The sequence below is a fragment of the Anser brachyrhynchus genome (genome assembly GCF_964034855.1).
Source record: "Anser brachyrhynchus genome assembly, chromosome: 7".
NCBI classification, from domain to species: domain Eukaryota; kingdom Metazoa; phylum Chordata; class Aves; order Anseriformes; family Anatidae; genus Anser; species Anser brachyrhynchus.
The window spans coordinates 33,554,688-33,575,525 of NC_137701.1; the positions used below are offsets into that span (position 1 = coordinate 33,554,688).

General features: G+C 39.1%; 1 protein-coding gene across 5 annotated transcripts in view; it reads right to left on the reverse strand.

Annotated features, from left to right (window-relative positions):
* Positions 1-20,838, reverse strand: part of DPP10 (dipeptidyl peptidase like 10) — a 494,333-nt gene that overhangs the window by 233,223 nt on the left and 240,272 nt on the right. Inside the window, exon 1 of one of the 5 annotated variants that reach the window (XM_080599350.1) lies at positions 4,755-9,193. The exons of 3 other annotated variants lie outside the window; for them this stretch is intronic. The gene's annotated coding sequence lies outside the window, so the exon portion shown is untranslated. Of the gene's footprint in view, positions 1-4,213; positions 4,673-4,754; positions 9,194-20,838 lie in introns of those variants that run through there. One more of the 5 variants, XM_080599349.1, reaches the window with a different exon arrangement.

Below are 20,838 nucleotides of genomic sequence, written 5' to 3' on the forward strand. Positions count from 1 at the left end.
TCCACTACTTCAGGGTTAACTGCCACTTCTTAACAGAAAATAGAGACAACAAGAGAGAGCTGAAGATTCAGGTTTATCTCACTTCAGAAAGCTGAACATTATAGCATACATTTTCACAAAAATATCAATGAGTTTGGGTTATTTTGTTTACAGCTTCTTAAACAACACAGTAGACCAGATTCTGATTTCAACTCCCACTCTGGAGTAGCAATACCAAAATGAAAGGAGATAATTCCAGTGCAGATGAAACCCAAATTGAGACCATTTTTAATGTAGGCAGAGTAGAGCAATGCACTCTATATTACCAGGTTAAAGTAAGGGGTTTACCCAAAGATAAATTTCCAAGACAATGACAAATTCCCCTGCGGCTCCACACCTCATAACCACATCATGAATTTTCTGACTGAAAACAGCACATTTTAAAGAAGAGATGGAAGGGGCCCTGCTGAAAGGGTTGTTACAAAAAGGATTGTCCCATCCTCGACCAGGGCTTTGCTGATGGTAAGACACACTGATTGCTTCAGGCAGAGAAGGTAGGGATTGAAACTGAAGGTAGGACTCGATATAATTCATTTTTTTGAAGCTATGCCCTTGATGATCCTCAAAGCTGCTACTGCTTTGGTTGAGTAAGCCCTGAAACCTTCTAGGATTGAAGACCCTTTACTTCTGTAAACAGTTTTCATACAGTACTTGAACAAAGAAGGTTTCTGAAGTATCCAATTCTTTATCGACTTCTCCAAACATCCTAAAACACTCTCTTCTTAAATTCTGTAGATCTCTCAAGATAAATGAACCACCCCTCTGGAATTCAGACAATAGAAAATGCCTTACAATTTCTTCGATCCTTCTGAGAATTGATGCACCCTCATTTGAACAAATAACTGTTATTGTGTGCTAAACTTGGATCTGGATTACTAGGTGCCCATCACAATAATGAACCGAGCATTACTCAATATCAATATTCTATTTTGAAAATGTAGGATTTTTTCTATCATTCAGTGCAGACATCATGAAGGGAAGGGCCTCCAACGCTAGTGTCTGCATGCATTCCTTACGTGTTTTCTTATTCTAATCTTCCCTGCTTTTTACCTATCATTTAGTGTAGTAACTTTCTACATTTTCCTGTATCTTAATATACTTCTTTGGCAAATTGTTACTATTCTTGTCCACCAAATATCTGCAGACAAACCTGTCTTAAAGTGCTGCTTAGTGAAGTCATTTTTCCTATGAACATGCCACAGTTGCCCAAATTCTTAAATATATCTTGGTTTCCTATTCAGGATTTACCATTCCTAGGTACTGCCCATGCTATCGGTGTTTATAAATTGTAATGAACATCTCCAGATCTCCATGAACTACCACTCCTCTGCTAAGGCCAGAATCAAGTATTGAAGTAAAACACTAATGGAAACTGTTCATGTTCTCTGCTTTACGGCAAAGCAAATGCACACAACCAACCTGTGCCCGTTCCAGTACAGCCTCTATAGGACACTGAGGATAGGAAGCCAATGATTTTGCTCCCCTCCACTGCAGACACACACCACTTCTTCAGCCAAGACAAGCAACAGAGAGCTCTCCTGAACTCTTTCCTTCAGCTATATTATTTGCCTGTAATTTCTCTAATGAATATTCCCACTTTCCCCTCTCTAATATTTTAATAATCCATTAGTTACCGGAAAATATGGTTTACATGCCATCCTCAGTCTTCAAACTAATAGAGAATACTTTTTTTTTCTAGCCCCTGGTGAAGAGCCCAGAATAAAACAAGGCCTGGGTTGCTTTATCAAAACCTTATTTTAACAGCATGGCAATGTCAGGTCCTGTAACCTTGTCCCTGTCTCCTTGGTGTGCATCAAAGGATATTTAAAAAAAGAAAAAAAAAAGTATATAAAAATTTAATTGTGGTGACTACAGAAAACCAGCAGCTCAAATTAGAAGCTAATGATAGCTTTATTCATAGGAGTATAGCACAGGACATAACTCATATGTCAGAGATGTGAGTACCATTTCCTGAGGCAGATGACAAAAAAGCTCATCAAAATAACTTCAATTAAATGAAAGTACTGTTGTGGTTTTTTTTTTAAATTCAGGACAGCAAAGCAAATGATTGTATAAGTCCAGTATGACGACAGTATGGGACTATGCTGTCTTCATCTTCTTTGAGACTCAGGAAATAAGAGCAGTAACAAGCAGTTTTGTTAAGGATAAAGCACTGACACAGTGATATAAATAGCAGATACCGAATAAATGAGTATTCAGTATGAGTTCATTATGCCTCCACAGCAAATCAGCTATTCTTGTCTTTGGGATGGATGTATCTGCTCCCAGTTGTATGCTGTAGAACAAATATGAGTTCAACCTATTTCAGAAAAATCTCAAGTCAGGAAAGGTAATCTGAATAGAAACAGCGTCCAAAGTTTTGGCTATTAATTCATTACATGATCAGAAAACTCTTGCTAGTACACTCAATAGATTTGAGTTACTACTGGTAATCTGTCTTTCTTTAACACGGAAGGCTCTAAAAATCTACTCAAATTTGCCGAGGATGTGACATGAATCTACCAGTTCATCTATCTGATACATTTTACATGATTTTTTATATACAACTTATAAGTACACAACACAGTAAGGCAGTAAGCGTCACAGTAAGTGTCACAGCTTGTGACACTGGCCAAAGGCTATTCCAGTTGTTGGGAAGCTCTCTCTGACAGTGCTCTTCCACTTCCCTGCCTGACACAAGGTAACAGAGTGCCTCAAGGCTTGCACCAGCACATTATTGCCTTCATCGCCAGTGCAGCAAGCAAGCAAGGCACCTAAGACACTGTGCAGCCACCCAGCATGGACTCCAGCTCAAGGCTCGGCACCTGGTGATCTACCAGTTCTTCTCCCCTACCAGTTTACCAGTCATTTTCTCTTTCACATGTGATCTGCTAGGAAAACTTCTCAAAAGATGTGCTTCCTATCCAGCAAGCAGCTTTAGCCCGATACAAGTGGGATGCTGTTCCTTTTCTCTCCCCCAGTCTCAAGATCACAGCTCCCTCTAAGCATTTGAGCAGAGGCAGACTGTCTGTCTTCCCATTCTGGGATTATGTTTCTTTCTCTACAATCACAGATTAAAAAACAAATCAAGCCATTTTGTCTTTAAAGGCCACTAGAAAAGAAAATTAATTTCATGAGGGATGTATCCAAAACGTTAAAATACAAATTTGTACATGCTGGATATTGTACCCCAAATCCTTCTACAAAAAAAAAAAAAAAAAAAAAAAAAGACTGAAGTTGAAGTCTAAAAATCATCATCAATGTGTCAAAGCAAACTAATCCAATAACCCAAAACGAGCTGCTGACATCCAAATCACCTCTGAATGACCAAATCTGGATCATTCTTCCCACTGGAACTTAGTGTAAAATGGTTCAGCAAAGATGCTATATATCTTAATTATGACTCTAAAGGGACAAGGGCTGAAAACTTGCTCAAATTAATTATATACTGATTATTCATCATTATTCCTAGGTTTATACTAAACAATATTGAATTCGTATTATTGATAAGGACTCTTACAGCACTAATGAATTCTTCAAAATGCCCTGAGAAGTTCCTTTATGTAAATGCATATCGGAATCGCAGCCAGGACATGTACAAAAGCAACCTGCCAATCTGCAGTCAACAAGCCTATGTTTGCCAGCTTGCAGCAAGGACAACCGTGTCCTTCACTACCACAACAGATACTGTAGAGATTATGCATTGCTAATACCTGGCAACAAAATTAAAATAAATACTTCAATATCTAGTACTATCTAGTAATAAAGTACTTTGCACTTTACAAAAGTTGAGTATTGTACAAAAAGTCTAACAAGCGTGATTTTACGAAATGAAAACTAATCTGGAGCACACGACCCTTCAGGAAACTGTTCAGAGTTCCAACTCATAAAAAAAAAAAAAAAAAAAAAACAGGGATATATATATACACATATATTTTCTTTTATAAAGTCATTTCACTATTGGTCCATTTACTGACACTTAATTTTGTACAACATTCTTGTGAGTGAATATTGCATTTCTATAGATTTTCCTCCACCTTTTACAGAAGTGTTCAATGAACCAGTGTACTGCACTATATTTGCAAAAGGTTTCCAGTTAGTGAGGTTCAAATTAGTGCACAGCTTTACAGCACATGCTGCTTAAAGCTGTAATAAAATACACCAGTGAACTAACCTGCTTCCATCACTGTGGGTCTGCTTCTGCTCCTATCTCACCAAAATTTGGTACCCTGCAAGATGAGTGTAACACTGTTTTAGTTGACACAGTGTTCAGAGTATTCACTGAGATAAAAATAAGTGCAAGCTTTGCTGGCAGCAGTTGAACAGTAAACGCCTTCCCCCTGGCTGATGAAACCGTCAACAAGAGTGAGCGCTAGTAGGATAAATGAGGTCACTGTTTGCAATTCCCTGCCAGCTTGCTGGTTGAAGAAAACACCATTCGTCAGTAAACAGAAAGCAAAACACACTACACCACAAAGCTGTTCATAAGTCTTCACCCACTCCCTCCAAAAATGAAAAGAAAAAAAATAAAAAATAAAAATAAAATGATTTTAATTCATAAACACATCCTGTATACCCCTTAATTGGTATAAAGATGATATTCATTTAACCACTGAATACAATATAAAATGTAGTAGCAATGGCAAAGAAATCAGGATAACACAAAAAAGCACTAAAATACATGCAAAAGCAGCGGCTGTACCACTGCTTCCTACCTAGCTTCTCCAGAGGCATGCTGCAAACTCTCAGAGGCCCAGTATTTACAGGGTGCCATTAATTCACACACAGCACGTTCATCATGTTAATCAGCCTTAATAAATAGCTCTACCCCAGGGCTTCAGGCAATCCTTTGATGCTCAATCTGGTTGCACCGAGGAACTGCTCCAGGAAATGGATTTAAGACTTTTAAATAGAATACCTGCAGAGCAGGCAACTGTGCTGCGGGGTTAGCGGTACAGCACCGGGAAGTGGTGTGCACCAACCCAGGGTTTCTCCGAGTCCCCGCAGACACCAGATCCTGGCATCAAAGCCTTCCACCAACCTGAGGTTTAAGCTCCCCTGTGTTACCACCAAAAGAACAGCTGCGTGAGATAGTTCCTGGAAGGCCATTTGACTAACAACAGCAAAATCTTTACCTTCATTCATTTTTAATTAGGCTTTGTCAATAAGGAACCCTGGCTGAGCTTTACAGAGGCCCCACTACTGCTGTATGCAGCGCTGGCCCTGTTTATCCTCATCAGTTCTAATCCCACTTTGAAAAACAAAGTCTCAGCATCAGGAATTAAATACATAAAAAATGAACACGGGAATGATCACACAGGCCATTTGTTCCCTTTAAAAACTGCTTATATATAAACAGATGAAAGAAGTACTGCGGAGATAAAACTGAGGACGGTTTGACAAGCCTTTCAGGGAAAAGTGCTTCCTAAGGCGCAGGGCACAGGAAAAAGCAGCCTGCAAAAAGTCGGGGAAGGAAGCAAGAGACCGTGCATGCAAATAGCCCTCTTCACTGGTGAAAGCAACAACTAAGCCAGATCCACAGAGAGAAGAAATCATTAGCAAGTGTCTTCATCCCACTAAAATAACCCAGAGTCTCAACAGCATCTCCCTCCTCCTCACCCGGCTTCTTCACTTCTTTCCTTTCCAAAGCAAGCTCACAAAAATCTTTCAGCCAAATCCTGGTTGCTTTCAATGAACGTAAATAACTACAGGAAATCATGAGTGTCCAGAAAAGGGCTGACTGAAAAATCTGCTGCATGCATGTAGATATGTCTGCTCATTTTTGTAAAAGAAATCTTTCAGGCCAGGAACACCCAATAATTTATTAAATATGTTTATGATCACTTTCAGTATGACTTCAAATACTCCCTCTCACAAGAAAAACCCATCACTGAGCTCTGTTAAGGTTAAATATGCTTTAGGTTAAATATGCCCCAGAAACTTGTAAATTAGGAGCATCATTAATTTGAACAGCTACAGGCCTGCCAGTGAGGGCACAGCCTGGCACACGTGGGCACGTGCCAGACTGGCAGTCAGTTTTAATCCGCGTGGCTTCTTCCATGTCATGATGATGCAGATTAATAGATAAATAATCCACCATCAATCCTAGTTGTAAGAAGAGATAAAATATTCAGAGCTTAATTTATATTAAGCAATTTCCCTTTCCACTTCAAGTAATTTTCTGTGAATCCTTCTGGTTTGTCCTTAGTATTTGAAGTGCCACAGAGAGAGAATTTTCACTTTCCTGTGTACAGTGAGTGTAGGAGAAGTTGGTTACCTTCACAGCACCGCCACACAGCAGAAGTGCCGCCACCATCCATGCCTCCACCACAGCAGGACAACGCTGGACAGGCTGCACATGGGATGGAGAGAGGCCCTGAGGCCTGGGGCCTTGCATGGCTCAGGAACGCAAGTTGTTATTTTTCCCAAGTTATTCCTAAATTCCCTAATATTTCTTAGGATACTATCTGGGCCTTAGGGCTCATATCTTCAGGAAGACAAGCCTCTTGTCTACATACAGCCCGAAGGCATGCTGACCAATGTTGGTGTATGGTATCAGTAAGTGCTGTGCTGCTCGTGAGGGAAGGATACTGAGGAAACCAACGCTGGTAAGTGGAAAAGATGGAAAATGTTCCAGAGGCAAAACAACACAACTAGAACTTAAGAAGCTTAAGAGCTTTTAATTTCCAAAACCAAGACAATTTTTGTAGCATTTCACTTTCTGAACATGTTAAGCCAGCAGTCAGACAGTGCCCAAAGAGGACCTCTTGGAAAGAGCGCTTGGTGAAAAAATAAAAACTTGTTCTGGCTTTGGTCTGAAGCTCATTCAACAACATGCTGTATCAGCTAAGGCTGTCCTACAGGCTCCATTGTTGAAAAAGGTTTTAGAAATGCATGTTTTACAAATATCTTCCATCAGAATTTCCTTTATCTCACATAAAGATAAAGGTGCTATTGTGGTAAAATAACTTCTGGTTTAACTGGGTGACATTTAGAGTTATCTGATACGTTTTTTGAAAACGTCCCCACTACAGTATAAAACGTCATAAAATTGGACTGTGCTTGATTATTATCGCATTTATTAGAGAACCTTGTGTTAAGAGATGGGTGAGAAGTCTATAAATCATGAAAAGTAATCAAGCATTTATCTGACTACAAGTTTTGGTTTTTTTCCCGTCTTCTTTTTTTGAGGGAAAAATACAGACAGGTTGTGTCTTGAAGATGTGCTCACATCACAACTGAAAAATGATCAAAAAAAAAAAAAAACATTACTGGGAAGAAGAAGAAATTACTCCTTAACTGTTTCCTACTGTCTACAGTATCAGGGCTATGTTCTCTGCCAGCTTTCATCCCATGATGTCCCTGCTCAGTCTAAGGCAGTCATGTAGATAGAATTAATTCTATCTCCTTCTACACATCAGTGAGTTACACTTTGCCATGGTCCACGTGAACTGGTTTTACTGACTTCAGCCACCTGAGGATGGATCTGGCTTTGAGCCTCAACAAAAAGCACGTATGTAACTGAGAATTTTGTACTACAAGCTGATAAAAACACTGGGAAAAATACCCCATCCTGTAGCTGATGCTTCAAGGAGAACTGTAACTCTTTTGTCTTTCCCTTTTAAAAGCTGCAGAAGTGCTACAATGATGATTTCCACTCTCTTCATCTGACAGCTAAAACAGAAGACAAGATGGTTACTAGCTCGGGCAATGCTTCAAGGAACAAGTTATTCCTGTGACTTTCATGGGGGTGTGGGTTGGGGGCGAACTCTGTAGTGACAAATATAACAGTTGCACTACAAAATTTAGCCGGGGATCTCCAAGCAGATTCAGGGACTTGGGACAAGCCTCAGAGATGTCCATGTGCTGTATCTTCTCCCCGCTTACTACAGCAAAGCGCTCCCATGAGTAAGGCCAGGAAACAACCAAAGCAAAGTGGATTTTTACTAAACATTCACCAAGGCTCTCTTAACACAGATAAATTAATTCCTATGCTGATCCACACATATTCTTTTCCGAACAGCTTGCTGGTTGTTTTTAAAAAATACACAGTACAAAGGTCTTCAACTTCCTTTTCTTGTTCACAATTACAAAACATTAATCTTTGCCAGTCACCTTTGTATGAGGTTTACATGTCACGACACCAGGACACACTGATACAACGCCACTTTCTCTCTTGGGATACAGCAGCTTGAGATGGCTATGAAATAATGACATAATTCTCATAAGTCACCATAATTACGACAGCTCTGTTTGGATATAAACGAGGCCCAAAGTACCTCCTGTGATTTTAGTCAGCACTGTTCTTACACCACTGCAGCAATGGTTCAAAAGTACTGCGGAGGAGCCCCAGCTGGGTCTGACTGTCTTGCATAATTCCTCTTTGAACTGGTTTCTTGTGTTTGCTTTCCATTTCAAAAGGAAATGCAGGGAAACATCTGAAGAAAAGCCAGCTCAGACATTGCTATTTTTGATGCAAAGGAAATGTTTATAAAAATTGATTCTGAGAATGCATTTTTAATAGCAACAACAACAAAGGAGTTCTTGTATTTTAGATTTAACCTGCAAATACCACGACCTGAAGTCATTTCACCATGCTAAGATCCAAAATCCTTTCAACATCACTGTAGACATCTAATTTAAGAGCAGAGTCACCCATGATTACTTTATAATTAACAGCAAAGGACTGATGACATGAATTTTCTGTTAAAATACCTAAAACTTGTCTCATCTTCTCTGCTGGTTTAAGAACTTCATATCAAGACTTAAAGTGAGGTAAGAAGACTTTCAAATTAAAAAGAAATTCAAATAAGTCCCAAAGAACAAAAAACAACCCAGAAACTAACATAGGAGATTGTATGCTTTAAAAGCCATACGGCTACTCAAGATCTAAATACAGAAATTTAAATACACAAAATATTTAATGCCTATGCATTAATATATGTTAAAAAATAGAATCAGTTTTACAGTTTAATGAAGCAGATGGGCAGAGTGTGTGCTGTTTTCTATGCACAAGAGTCCAATCAAAGCAAAACATCCCTTCTGATGTCCACATGTTGGTAAACTCATGAGAATAACAACAATAGTCAGAGTGGTAGCATTTTGTTTGAAAGAAGTTTGTAAATGAGGATGAATTTTAACAACTCAATGCTTATCAGATAAATAATACTAGAAATACAGAAAATACATGTTTCAAAGCTGTATTTTCAAGTAATTATTTGAAAAGGCTTTGTCACCATGGCATGAAAATTGGTTACTGTCTACTGGTTTGTAATCGTTTCTGCCTCTAGAGTGGCTTTCAGGAGCCCAAGCACACCAGGCTTCAGCAGAATGTTGTGAGCATTTGGCACTTCTGAATAGTGATCAGTCACGTTTCTCTCCAGACAAATGAGTTTGCAAAATCAGTCTCGGACTTTCTTCTCAGCTCTGCCAATGGCTGAGAGGTGAAGCCACACTTCAGCATCTGCAGCTCCAAACAGTGCCCAAATCATTGCATTCACACTCGGAAACATGAGAGAAATCGCTGTGCCCTCAACATGCTGGTGACGGGTAACATGGCAACACCACAACAGCATCAAGACTACACACAGAATGAGACAATACCGAAACGACAAGGTGATGCTGCAGCACCTGTGACACTGCACCTGTGCTGCACTGCCCCTGTTTGCACACTGGGCCACCGTGTGTCCATCTCCCTTCCTGACATCTTCCATTACAGCCGTGCATGGTCCAAAGGCCAGCAGCACCACTGGGAACTGAAACAGCCACAACTTCATGGGAAACTTTCTGTGTGCTATGGGCCACCCAGCAGGGCCACCCGACCCACCCACATCGCATCCTTCCTCCAGTATTCAAACCACCAATGCCTTGTCCAAAATCTGCATAACATAAAAATACCAAGTGCATTCCAGTATCTTTCTTTATATATATATATATATGTCATGGGTGTACCATGTCCCACCCCGGCATGCTGCTGATGGAGCCCTGCTCACTGGCCAGCAACAGGGGAGCAAGGGGCAGATTACACGCGGATAACCAATGTTTTCATTATGTCCGATTTCTGAACAGGAAAATGGGATTTGTGCTTTAGCTTAATGTTCAGGGATTTGATGACTGGATTATAGCTTTTTACTCACTGTTCTGTTACTCCTTTCAAGATTGGTTATTCTGCTGAGGGGAAGGGGTTTTGCTTAGAGGAAAGGGTTATTTGTTCTAAGCTGTATTGCTTAGAGTAGAGCGTTAATACAAATCACATCCAGCTTTACCCAATCAGTATCTTATATGAATAGAGATGCTTTGGTAAGGCTGGTTTCTTCAAAGCTGTAGCACATTGAATGAGAATACAGCTATTCTCCAAGCAGCAGGGCTACTTGTAGCTTCATTAATTTCTAAGAAAAATATCAATAAAATCTCCAACTGAATTTACACAGCACATATCCCAAGATGAAGACTTAAGTAAATCTCAACAGTAAGAGCTACATGTTTATGAGCACTTCTGGTGAGAAGCCTTGTATTTTTGGGAATAATAACAACATTTTGCATTTTCAAAGCACCTTTCGTTGTAGCATTTGAAACTGCTTCACAAATGTTAACTACCCAGAATGTAAACTGTCCTGGGAAGTAGGTGCCATTACATCCAATTACAGCTTGGTTTAATAACACAAATGATTTGGTGCCTCCACATGTCCAAACTGAACTGTAAGCACTAGCACATCTTCCAGGAACGTGAGTGTATGCTGAAAAAAATAAAAAGAAGAATCAAGAGGGAAGGACAGACACTAGCTGTTACACATGCTAGATATCACTAATCCAGGCATGAAAAGGCTAGTTTTGGTCTGCAGCAATAACTCAGAATAAACCACCCTGTTTCTTCCAGAAAGGATGTTTAGACTCTTTGAAAGAACTGAAGAGAGACGCACACACAAAAGGGATGAGAGAAAGCCAGCGTTACAACTGTGAAATCCTTTTCAGAAGTGACGGTTGGTTTGTCTCTGTTTTCAGAGGCTTTTTGCAACCTCCAGCTTCAGTGGCTCATGCTGAGGACCCCCTCCCAAACGCCCAGGTCTCTGGATACTAGGGGAAAGCAGGACCATGAAGGAGATGAACATATACCACGGCCAAAAAGGACAGGCATTCACCCTGAGGTTCAAGATACCAATGGTGGCTAAAAGGGAAAATTTCTAAGTCACGAATAATTCTAACACAGATAAAGTGTTAAAGTAGATAGTTACCACTACATGGTATGCTAAAGATATTCATTTAAATTCATTCACTGTATGCATAAAATTTTTAGTATTCACCAAGGGTTCTTGAGCAAGAAAGGTCACCATGAAAATGATCCTACCATTTTAATTAAAGATTTTCAACTACCCTGCAGCTACCTTTTTCTCCAAATATACTGCCTCTTTTTTCCAGTTTGATGTGATTGTTTGACAATTTTCTATTTATGTAGTACTTTAAAAAAAAATCTATTCACTTCAAGTGAATGAAACACTCTTCCCTCCATAGTCTCCCTCTGTATGGAAAGACACCATTTCCATTTCAGAGACAGTCAATGCAAACAACTGGTAGGTTAGGTTAGGTTTGTCACACCACAGCAATTCACTTCCATTTTAGAAAAACTGAAATAGAAAAATGAAAAATTGAAATAACAGTTTTATCATTCATCTGCCCAATTCTTATCCTACCTATTTAGATTTCAGGCAAATACTTTTGTTTCCCCCGGATGTTAGAAGCACAATCCGATCGCGGATGAGGATCGAAGCCCTGTCACGGTATAAACAAACCTTTCCAAAACACTGAGCAGCCATTTGCTCCCTCAGAACTGAACTGGAACTGCTGAAGTACAAAACTGCAGAAATAAAGTCACAGGTGCCATGTAGTTGAAGAATGGAGCCCTCAGAAAAACAGTGACTGCTCTGAAGAGAAAGAATGGCAGGTCCTACACCCTTGGACAAAGTCTTCCATTGATCACTAAAAAAGATGGGATATTGCAGCAATTTTGACAGACTCAGAGCTGCGTGCCCCAGTACCAAAAGCCCTGGTTCAGAGATCCATAATGGAACGTGGTTTTGCTGGTGAAAACAACTCACCCATGTTAACCTCTGGGCAGCCACCAAATCCTGGTTTTACTTAGAAATCTTATACTCAAGGGGAAATTCTGGAGAGTCTTAAATTTCACGCTTCATCAACATCAGAGAACGCTGCGTACAGAATGCAATGCCTTTGGGCAATATCTTAAAAGCCAACTAACTTCTGATTTTTCCCCAGTGTTGTTAAATCTTGATAACAGGGAGTTGTTTTCAGACTCTTCAAGGTGAGGTACAGACACCTCTTATTCTCAGAAGAGGACTGGAACATGATCAGAAAATAGAGGCATTTTCCTTAAGTATTACTTTAAATTTAAGCCTTAAATGCAAGAAGGGCTCAGATGCTAACAGGCAAGGAATTTGTTGGTAGTAACAAGAATAACAAGGACAGGGATATGTCCATGAAATATAGCAAACAACAACAAATCAGTAAACATTGTTGTTGCTAGTTCATCAAGCATGATTTGTGAGAGAGTTAATGTGGAAAATATCTTCATAACATGAAGAGATTATTTTCATCACCAGCCTCCTTTCCTTTTCTGCAATGTAACCCGATGACAAACCTTTCTCAAAGGTAGAACAAAACCATGCAAAAGGCTGAATCTTTTCCCATGTGGAGGAATCCATCAATTTCACATGGAATAGTCCATCCCAGTGGAATGAAAACGTGAAACCTTTACAGGTTCAGAAACAGCTATTAGGTGTTTTCTACAGGACCGGTGGACACTTATGATTCCCTTAAGATATTTCACAGAGCTCACTAGTTTATTTAATTGGGCTTGGAAATCCCTCAAACGCCCATGAAATTTTAAGGATTTACACTCTACATGTGTCCCTCCTCAACAATAAGGGCTCTTACTTCTGGCCTGAAAAAATACATCCCTTATTCTATGCACAAATATTCATGGGTAACACTCTCTGGTGACTACTTTTTGCAGAGATGATTAGGAAATGCAGAGCACCTCCCTGGATGTTGTAAAAGAGATCTGCTGTGGACAAATCACAAACAGAGGAGCAAGCTGTTATAATGCATTATATATGCTGATGTGTACAGAAATAAAAACACAAGACATACTGCAGGAGAAAGCAGTGTGTGTGTGTAAAATATATAAAAATCATGAACTGGCAGAGGAAGGTAAACAAGTATGAGTTTGTTTCGGGAGTAACAGTGTTGCAGGACTTTACTGTGAAACCAAAGGCAAAACACCATCTCTGCAGGTGTGCTTTAAAATCTACCTCCATGCATTCTCAAGGAACACTCTCAGAAGAGCCCCATCACTAGTGCAGCAGCCCTCACCAAAGCACCCAAAAAAGCAGATTTGGAATAATTAAGACCGTTCACCGATTCCTGAACAGCTAGTATATATTTTCAAATCATGAGGTACTCAATCCAGAGAAGATAACCAAGTCCAATTTTTAAAGGGTTGCAGGATTTTATACATTGAAATTCTTTGTGACTAGAAAAACAAAAACAAAAAGAACAAATGAGTTACAATAGCCCAAAACTCAGCAGAAACTTATGCTCAGATAATTTATGTAATGTATATTTCACATTCCTACTGTTCTGCACCACACCGCAAAACCTGCTGTTATTACATGCTATATTGACATGTCTATTACTTTTCAACAAGAAAATCATTACTCTGGCCTGCTTCTTGATCTTGTTGAGCTTTGTATACCTTACCTGGCCATTTCAAAAACACGAGCTGAAAAGCTGCCTATAAATCAGATACTCGACAGAAAAATAAAAGTATTCTGCACTACTGAGCAAAGCCAGGGCTGTACTGCATCAAAATTCGCCTTCCACTTTTTAACCACGCCATCACCTAGAAAAACTTGCACTAGCAGAACGGAGCCAACATTCAATGAAGTAGGCACAACAGTGCTCCACCAGTCACAAAGGAGGCATTACCGCCTGCTGTTTGTGAATAAACTTTCCTTTGTCGTGATTTAATCAACCTTCATTTTTAATCTGCATACATAAAACATTAAATGCTAGAAGCTTTAATTACTTTTAAAAACACTTGCTGAATAATTTAATCTCAAAGCATGGTTTTCTCCATACCAAGAACCTCAAGAATCCTTAAGGGCAAAATCCTCACAGTAATCTATCAGCTACATCTGAGAGCCTTCACAGAAACAGTTAACTCATTTTCAATGACTAAACACCACTTCTGCAATTACTTTTAAATACGAAACTTGTCTACATACAGTGTGCGATGTCGGGAAAAGAGATACAATATGGCAAAACACCACGGTAGAGCCAGTCTTGAAAGCAAGTCCCAATATAGCAGATGTAGAACAAGGCTTTCCTTTTTGGGTGGGAAATACCACCCCGAGGTACAGAATAACCAATGCGCCAAGCAGATGGATGCAAGGTGAACATTACCCATTTGCATAGCCTACCTTGTACCTGCTGAAGCCACAAAACAAGTGTTAATGTATTTTCAGGCCTGCTTTAACTGAACCAACACTGAATATATTTACAGAGAGGACACACAAGAAGTCTCTTTCACTGCAATAGCCAATGCAGTGAATAGCAAAAAAGAAAGAAAGAATTTCCTTAACGTGTATGTAGCAAGTGAGACTTGGTAAAATTAAAACTCTTGAGCTGTCAGATAGAAAAAAAGGAGAAAGAAAAAAAAAAAAGAAGAAAGAAGAACAAGAAGAAGAAGAAGAAAAAGAAGAAAGAAGTTGGCATTGTAATGATAGCCAGACGGGGGTCCTAGAACCAGAATTAACACTAGGTCATGGATGAATACTGGCCACTGACTACAGCAACAAAGCAGGCTTCAAACTCCTTTTCATAGTCACAGCTGCAGCTTTCAGACCCAGGAATAAATATATATTAAGTTTTGTCAAAAGCTGCATGGAAACTTTCCTAAGAGTAGGATTTCATATTTCAAATTGCAGCTCTTTAGTAGTTCTCTTGAGCTCACATATAAGAAAACCTATTCTTCCTTTGCTATTACGACAAAGATTTACAATAGCATGTAAAAAGGGAAGGAGGAATTTTCTATCATTGTCAAGCAGCAGAAGGGAAAAAAAAAAAAAAGAAAGATGATTGGTAAAGAAGGTGTGTTTTTTTGTTTGTTTTTTTTTTAATACTAAGTTCATTTATCAAGTCTGGTAAGAATACTAATAATCCCATAGAGCCTGTAAGGCATCGAAAGGAAACCCCATTATTCTGTCTCCTGTAGACTCCAGTCCATGACATTTCACTCAGATACCTCTGTCTGCAGGACAAGAATCTTTCCTTGGGAACATTTCCAGAAACCATTTTTAGTTAAAAAACATTGAATGCAGAAGAGTTCAAAACTTACCTCGGCAGTTCTATTATAAGCATTATATTGCCTCATTTAAAAAACAAATATGCTCCTTATTTTAATTTTTTTTTTTTTTAATGTAGCTATTGGTCCTTGTTATAGTTTCTGCAAGATGGGAAAACCAAATGTTGTGCAAACCCAGATCTGGAAGGGGACACTTACTGTGTATCTGTTCACTCCTTCAGCAGGTCAAAGTGAGGGACTTCTGTCTCATCCATCACTCCTATTTTATGTACTTCTTTCCACTGAGCTCTGACCAGCCCATATTTTAGATGGCGAATGTGCTGGACACCCTGCTCTTAATGGAAATCCTCTACAGTAAAATGGACAACTCAATTCCCCTTATTAAGGGAAATGGTTTCCATGTCAGTATGACTATGGCTCATTCCTCTATGTTGTACTTGGGCACACTGTCCCCAAGCACACAGACAGGCACAAAAAAGCTCGTGCTTTCAGGTTACTGGAGAACAGGTGACTGATTAAGACTCCATCCTGCTCAGCTGAGCCACGTGGGACTGTGCTAACAGCAAGAACAGGCAATGAACTTACAGCCCTTATCTGCTGGGGTCAGACAAAAAGGGGATACTAATTCTACCCCAAACTGCTGCCCTAAAGTTAGCCCTATTAACCACTACATAGCCAATTACTGAAAGATATACTGGATCTACCTGACCTCCAAATGTATTCTCATTATTTACAACTTAAGAGTATTTTCCTAGAATAATGGAAAGAGCTACCCAAGTCATACAGAAATCCTGCAAAAACCCTTGTTCTGTTCTTGGCTTGCTACTTTTTGATGTCCTTATCTTAATCCTCTTTCAAGTTAGTGGTACTCTTTCAGGTACATTCACCTACGTAGCATTATGGAAAACCTTGTATGCTCCCTCCCCACCATGAAATTTTCAAGCTAAACAAAGACAAAAAAAGACTTAATTACAAAACATCATATGTTCTATAAACCTCCAACAAGATTTATACTCATTATCTTTCCATGTGTCTATTCTCTCTTCCATACCCAGATTCTGAGCTGTTCCTATCAGCATCTCTCTAGTGAAACCGAGACCTCTCCAGCACCTGCAACCCATTCATTTTTGCCAGTGTGTTTCCGTCTTAACCAGGGAGTCAACAGTGTTTTTTTGAAAAAAGTGTTTTTGAAAAATGGCAAATATCTCCAAACACTTAAGAAAAATAAAACAGTACCACAATGAAAAATGTCTTACAAAGCAAATGTATGAGGCCTACAACCAAGTGAAAAAAGCAAGCACACAATTGCTTTTAAATCTATGCATTTATGCATCACCTTCTGTGTTTTCTAAAGCTCTGTTTATGTTAGCAGGCAGGAGAGCAGAACTGGAGAGAGAAGCTGTTTGTGTTTAGGACCTGACGTCCACAACCTGCATGTTTCTGGGGGTTGCACGTGCCAGCTCTAGTCTGATCCTGGAGACAAACACCCATCAGCAACTGGAACACCCCAAGCGTTCTTCTGGAGCACATCACCTTGCTTAATTTCATCCTAAAGGAATCCAGTTTACACAAAAACTGCTGTGAGGTGCAAGCCAACATTCAATAAGTACAAGCAGGATTTGTTTCACGGGTATGCTTTTAATCCAATCTAAAATGCTACTTTGGCTTACCCAAGCATTATTGCAATGCAACACTGAAATTACTGCAGACCAAAGGAATGCCAAAGGGCATGCAAACAGTTGGAGAATATTATTTCAGTGCAAGTATTTCCTCCCTAGAGGTAAGCAATGCCCAAATGCATTCAGCATCTCTCCCACCCCACTGCAGGGGAGATGGGAGAAAGATGCCTGACAAAAAAAAATGGAGCAAGTAATTAAGAGTAAAGAGAATCACACCTTTGTAAGTTATAGTAGTTTAAAAGATATTAACAGCAGCAGGTAAGGTTACTTTACACTTCCAATGCTTTATTTTGGCAGAAAATGCTGTTCCTTTCTAAAGTTAAAGGGAAGAGAAAAAGTCCTGTACTGAAGCACCATTTCATCTCAGGCAAGAAGTGGTATTAAGTCCACTTGGGCTGTAACTGAGATGAACTGAAGCATAAGGTGGCACTGTATTGCATTGCACTTCCCTAGCTTATATTTTAGAAAGGAAATTTTACCCACTGAGAAGTGAGGGAAGATTTATAAAGAATATAATTGACAGTTTCCTAAATACAAACAAAACATTTAAGAAAGTACAACCTGAATGAAGGAAAGGATAAAGGGGAAAATTCACAAAGTTGGCTTTGGAAGAGGAGGGTTGTTCTGGTTTTGGTTCTTTTTTGTTGTTGTCTTGCTTCTTTTTTTGTTATTTAGAATAAAAAGACCCAGCCTGACCTAGACTCCCAGATGAGCTGGGTGTCCCGTCCCCAAGGAAAAAATCATGCAGGGAGGTGACCAGAACGAGGGACATAAACAAAGCTCAAGAAAACAACATTTTCAGTTGAGAAACTTACTTTTTCTTTACACACTGAATATATTCCCTTGCTGACATGACATATGGCCCTACACAGGCTTCTTTCTGAAATTATCTATCATCTCTCTGTATGCATTGTATGGAGTGAAACTCCAGATTTTTGGTTTTGGTGTTCAGGGTGTAAATAAAGCAATAATATATACCCTGACCTGATACAAAGGACTGTGCTGTACTGCTCACTGAGTTAGTATGCTAAGCCTTCTTTCTGCAATTCTTCCTCTTCTTGAACAAGCAGGGTGGTTCCGTGCTACAAGCAATTATGCTATGAGGAAGAAGAGAAGGAACTGCCTTTTCCCAAATTCCTGTTCAAAGACAATACCATCTACAATGAAAAACAATTCTGGCAGTATCTCTTTATATTTACAAGAATTAAAATAGCAGAGACCAGACACAAGAAGAATTTAGACTTCCTCTGATATGTCTGATGAGGATTACTTCATTTTCATTTGCTGACAAGTGCAGTTTTTAAGCTACAAGCTTAATATACATTAACATCATTAATGTTGTGGGATAGGAAATTAGAATGAGGAATTACTCTACTAGAATAAAAATATATGAAATGTCTATCTGTTTGCCCCTGTTTCCACTGACGACACCTTTCTGGCGGCTGAGACAGATTACCACAATGGCACTGTTGTTTACCATGAGTATATTCTCTTCCACATCCTCAAACATAACAACTTCTCAGTATATAATGAAATCACTGGATTGCGATGGAAGTATCAAAACACAGCAGTTGTTATATATGTTATTGTCCTCTACTCGGAGACTCCTCTTACACTGTTTACAAAAGCTAGCGTTACATTCAATCAAATGAGACAACATTCTTCAAATGATTAGCAATGAGGAAATAAGAGTAAGGAGACAAAGATGACAAAGGCATTGTTTAGCTTACAAAGAGAAATACAACATTGGTAAAGAAAGGCAGAAGGACTGTTGGAAAAAAAGTGTTAGGAAAACTCCGAGTATAGAAGATTAAAGATGGGAAACTGGGGGAAAAGGTATGATACAGCAGAGGTGTAACAAAACTGAAAGGGGAAAATAGGGAGACAGCTTTGCAACTGCTCATGCAGAACAGAGCACTTTACAGCATCAAAAACATGTCTAAAAAGAGATTATAAGGGGGCCAAAATAAAAGCTGAGGATGCAATCCAAATAGTGACCAACAAAAAGAAACTTCACTGGAGTCTTCATGAACTCATCCAACTCAGCTTTCATCTTCCTTCCTTCAGTTGTCACTAGTCACGAAATAAGTGTAGGGTATTAACACTGCTACTTTTGACTATAACATCAAGCTCCTTTTCTATCTGTAGTGACAGGACACAAAAAAGGGGCAAATCCTCTCTTCAGCACAGAATTACTTGTAGAAACCCTTCAAGAAATACAAGAAAATACATATGCTGTATATAGGTAGAAACCCTGCCTTTCTGGCAATGGGTGAGCAAACCCCTTGCTTACAGTGACAGCTGACTTCAGGAATCTTTTCAGAACATGACTTATAATACTGGCATTGTAGTTCTGTTCGTTAAGTCTGAAAACATGCCGCTACACGGAACATTTGCCACCAAACCCTTCAGAAAATGGCAGTGACGAAATCTGGATAACTACTGCAGCCTGATCCATCTTACCATACACCAAAGGATTTTTTTTTTTTCCAGGATATAATGAAAATGATTATGGTGTAAATTATATGTATAGTCCTGTGGACGTTATTCACATAAGTAGTCCCACAGCTTTCAAGGGGAATATTCTTATAAATAAGCACATTAGGAATGGGCTAGGATGCATAAATATTTTCAACCATCTCAGGGACTGAAAGGTAACATATTCAATGTGCCACAATACAATGAACCTTTGAATTAAAAATAAAAAAGGAACGTTTTCTAACTAATTTCATTTCATAGCAGCTACCCACTCATTTCAAAGTTTCTGACTTTGTGGGCTTATTACCCTGGGAAGATCTAAATTTATATTTATGCTTGATGACATCTAATTACCTGATACAATCATCTGCGCCCTAGAACAAGAAGTCCCTTGCCTAAACTTTTCAGTAGGATTTTGTTGTGTTGCAATTCACACTGGGATGTTGCAGGATTCTTCGTAAATAAGGTAAGAATGCCCAAAACAAGATTCCCAGCAGGGACAACTAAGAAAATCTGCACATTTTCTTACTGATACCACCCAACTCTTACAGGCATCTTGTGTTTGTTTAGAACTTTCATTAGACCATCCGATTTAAACAGTTCTACCATAAAATTTAAAACTGCAGCACATCATTACTCCTAATTAAGTGCACTTAAGCTCAAATCCTTCCTCTGAAAGACTCCCCTAATATATATTAAATGCATTGATTTAAGCAGTCTCTGAAGCCTTAGGATAGGAAAAGGGGAAAGGAAGCCAGCAGTCCCTGCGCAGGCAGGAGCAGAAAGAACAAACACGGAGGCTGAATGATCAGTTGCACTGGCAGTGTTTGATTTAGTTTCTAGCACTCGGCCAGCATTCCAAACAAGTTTAATGATTTTCCCACTAGCATTTAGAATTCTGTTCTTATTGTCAAAAAGAAAGCTAATATTTGCCCTATTTGTTTTCTGGAAAGCTACAAAATGTTGTGGGTTTTTTTTCATTCCTGAAGGAATGTAAATTGTAAATATTGCCCCAGACAGTCTAAAATAATGCCCCACAGCCCTTAAAGAATCTTTATTCTCTTTAAGTCGTAACGTTGTTTAATGCTTCCTAACTGATTTTCTTAAGACAATATCCTCCAAACATCAGAGGGCTTTTATATTGGTTGAGAATCATTCGAAACTATTTACAGATTCTCTACATAAATAATACATAATAAGTTATATGACTGTTGCCAGCAGTGCTAAGAACTATTAGAAAAGGTCTTTTAGATTCAGCCTCAA